At 41.3% G+C, this 4134-nt stretch overlaps 1 pseudogene; it reads left to right on the forward strand.

Annotated features, from left to right (window-relative positions):
- Positions 1 to 420: 420 nt before the first annotated feature.
- On the forward strand, positions 421 to 2007 carry LOC101962721 (peptide chain release factor 1-like, mitochondrial pseudogene; annotated as a pseudogene).
- Positions 2008 to 4134: the final 2127 nt, after the last annotated feature.

Below are 4134 nucleotides of genomic sequence, written 5' to 3' on the forward strand. Positions count from 1 at the left end.
AGGCTGGCACAGCACTGGTAAGCATAGTGTTGTGTACATGGCAGGTATATAATTAGTCAAAAGGATGAAAGTAGAAGGAAGAAACCTCATTTTTATTTTATTATTAAATTTTATTTTTAACTGTTTTGGTACTGGGGATTGAACCCAGGAATGCTCTACCATTGAACTATATCCTTCCTCAGCCTCCCTGTTGCTGGGATTACAGGTGTGTGCCATTGCACCCAGCAGAAATTCCACTTAAAAAATTCAAAATGTAGGGAAGTTCTCGCCAACGCTTCCGAGAGGTCTTTTAAATCCCGCGCGTGCGCTCCACGGGGGTGTGGCTAGCTCTCGCCCCTATTTCCAAGCTCTGTGCAGCGTCGGGAGACCTACTCTGTCCGGAACTTCCGGTTCTGATGGGCCTAGCTCTTTGGGCCGGCCATGCGGGGCGGGCTTCTGTAGGGCGCTGCCCGTGTTCTGTGGGCGGGCCGAGCTGTTGCGCAGCCCGCCGGCCCCTGAGCTGCAGTAGCCCGCCGCTGGAGGAGCCATTCGCCCGCGGCGGGCCTTTACGGACCTTCCTCGAGCGCCAGGCAGGGTCGGAAGCCCAGTTACCAGTCAAGGGGCCAGAGTTGGTAGCGGTCACCAAACTCCTGAGCTAGAAGGAGCGGGAGCTGCGGGAGACCGAGCACTTGCTGCACGATGAGAATGAAGATTTAAGGAAACTTGCAGAGAATGAAATAATTTTGTGTCAAAAAGAAATAACTCAGTTGAAACATCAGAAGAAACTGATGAAAGTGATTTGATCCTGCAGGTAACTGCAGGAGTTGGGGGTCAGGAGGCCATGTTGTTTACTTCTGAGATGTTTGATATGTATCAGCAATACGCTGCATTTAAAAGATGGCATTTTGAAACCCTGGAATACTTTCCAAGTGAAATACGTGGCCTTAGACATGCATCTGCCAGCGTTGGCGGTTCAGAAGCCTGTAAACACATGAAATTTGAAGGGGGAGTGCATAGAGTACAGCGAGTACCAAAGTCAGAGAAGCAAGGCCGCATCCATACTAGCACCATGACAGTGGCAATATTACCCCAGCCCATTGAGATTAATCTGGTGATTAATCCTAAAGATTTGAGAATCGATACTAAGCGAGCTAGTGGAGCTGGGGGTCAGCATGTAAATACCACGGACAGTGCTGTGAGGATTGTTCTTCTTCCAACAGGTGTTGTTTCTGAATGCCAACAAGAGAGGTCTCAACTGAAAAATAGATGGCTATGAAAAAGTTGCGTGCAAAGCTGTACGATATGCATCTCGAGGAAGAAACAAGTAAAAGGTACAGTGCTAGGAAGATCCAGGTTGGAACTAAAGAAAGATCAGAGAAAATAAGAACATACAATTTTCCACAGAACCGGGTCACAGATCACAGAATAAACAAATCACTGCATGGTCTTGAGACTTTTATGCAAGGAGATTATCTACTGGATGAACTTATACAGTCACTGAAGGACTATGCTGATTATGAATATTTACTAGAAATTATTTCCAAAAAAGCTTAGGTTGGTTTGTTATTAAAGTATTTCATGCGCTCAGGAAAATACTATAGCACATCAATTGTGCATACTCATGAGTATTCTCTTTAAAAAAAGTTTTTACAATGGTAAGCAATATACATATTTGTAATGCATAATTAATGTAGATCTCAGTGCATTAGTAAAACATAATGATTGCTGTAAATCTTGTGCTCTTCTGTACAAGAAACAGATGAACTCATTTGTTTCTGTAAGATCCTTAAAATTAAATATTTTAATATTTAATCGAAAAGTTTCTTTAACTCTATTTTGAAAAAACTTAAAATATAAAATAGAAATATGACAGTAGTTACCATATTAGTCAGGAGACGGAAGCCCTGTCATTAATTGAATTGGTAATAGAATTAACAAGTGAGAATAAAAGAACACTTAGTACACTGAAAGAGAGTACCCTAAGACCGAGAGTACACAATGTAAGACCACCCTTGCAAGGGTCTTTACTTCCCCATGAGTGTGTGGGTATATCCCAATCAATGATGGAAAGGTTCCTGGTTTGCCCAAGGCCAGGGCTGATATGTAGCTGGTGCATTAGGCCTTGGCATTGCACCTCAAACTCTGAAGGACTGGTAAGCAAGAAGGTTTCTGCCAAAGTATGAACAAAACTGGATGGTAAGCCTTAGTGCATTTCCATATCTAGGGTCTTCCAGAGAGGCAGAACCAATAGGATATGTATATAAAGAAAGATAAGATTGACACACATGATTATTAAGGTTGAAAAGTCCAAAATGTGCAGCATGAGGGAGCTGGCTGGAGACCTAGGAGAGCTAGTGGCACAGTTCCATTCCTAGGTAGTCGACTAGAAAACTCTCGCTTAGGGGAGGCTGGTCTTTTTATTCTATTCAGGCTTTCAATTGATGGGATGAAACCCATTGACATGGAAGGAATCTGCTTTGTTCAAAATTCTCTGATCGAAATGTCAATTTTAAAAACTGTCTTTTAACACATTTGGGATTTTAACAATATATATTTAAAATTGGGCTGGGAATGTAGCTCAGTGGAAGGTGTGCTTCGGATGTGTGAGGCCCTGGGTTCAATTCCTGGCACAGCAAAAAATAAATAAGATTTAAAAAAAAATACAAAATGTAAACAACCACTACCACCACAACAAAAATCCCAAGTAAATTCTAGAACCGAAATGCTTTTTCTCTACAACATATGAATTTATCTTCAAAATAATTCTCTTTTTTCTTCTTCTTTTTCTTTTGGTACTGGGGATTGAACCCAGGTCCCTTTACCACTGAGCTACATCCCCAACCCTTTTTATTTATTTATTTACTTACTTATATTTGTTCTAATTAGTTATACATGATAGCAGAATGCATTTTGATTCATTGTATACAAATGGAGCACAACTTTTCACTTCTCTGATTGTACATGATGAAGAGTCCCACCATATATTGTAGTCATACATGTACCTAGGGTAATGATGTCCATCTCATTCCAACATCTTTCCTGCCCCCATTCTCCATCTCCTTCTTCCCCCTTTTCCAATCAGAGTTCCTCCATTCTTCTCCCTGACCCCATATATGAATCAGCATCCGCTTATCAGAGAGAACATTCTGCCTTTGGTTTTTTGGGATTGGCTTACTTCACTTAGCATTGTATTCTCCAACTCCATCAATTTACCTGCAGATGCCATAATTTTATTCTCTTTTAATGCTAAGTAATATTCCATTGTGTTTTTTACCACAGTTTTTTATCCATTCATCTCTCGAAGGGCATCTAGTTTCCCTTTCTATTTTTTGAGACAGGGTCTCACTAAATTGCTGGGGCTGGCCTCAAATTTGCAATCTTCCTGTCTCAGTCTCCCAAATTGCTAAGATTACAGGCATGTACCACTGTGCCTGACTTTTTATCCCTTTGAAAGAATCAGTCTTTTTTTTGCCTTAAACTTCTATTAAACTTTTACTTTAGAACCTCTGGATGAAGATAATAAAATCCTCTAGATTGGCTCCATTATATTGGAGGGGAGGGTCAGGAAGAGATAATTGATCAGGGGAGAAAGGAGCTTGCTGAGAACTGGTCTGATGTGGAAGAAACAGCATAAGAAGCAAAAGTACCAAACAGTAGATAAACTGTAGAGCAGGGTGATATACACCACAATCTCAATTCAGGGATTGGGTTCTGGCTGGGTACCCTTGGCCTTGTCCAGCTGAAACAGAGTGAATTTGGGGGACGCTCTCTTAATTAATTAAGAATAACTTCCTCATGCTGAGAATGGAAGCTGAAGGGCTGCAAGCCCCCCCAACCTGAGGGGCATCAAAGAAGATGGATGGGGCTGGGGTTGTAGCTCAGTGGTAGAGCACTTGCCTCACACATGTGAGGCACTGGGTTCTGTCCTCAGCACCACATAAAAATGAATGAATAAAGTAAAGACATTGTGTCCATCTACAACTAAAGAAATATTTTTTAAAAAAGAAGGTAGAGATTGCACACTGCCCCAGCCTGTCTAGCACTGCTTAACTAAATCTGCATATGTGTTTATAGGCTTTTGTCCCCTCTTCAGACCAACTAAATCTATGTATGTATATCACCTGCTTTTGTTTCTATAAGTTGAAATTGCTTCTG

Source organism: Ictidomys tridecemlineatus, chromosome 6 (genome assembly GCF_052094955.1).
Source record: "Ictidomys tridecemlineatus isolate mIctTri1 chromosome 6, mIctTri1.hap1, whole genome shotgun sequence".
In the NCBI taxonomy this organism is placed as follows: Eukaryota; Metazoa; Chordata; class Mammalia; order Rodentia; family Sciuridae; genus Ictidomys; species Ictidomys tridecemlineatus.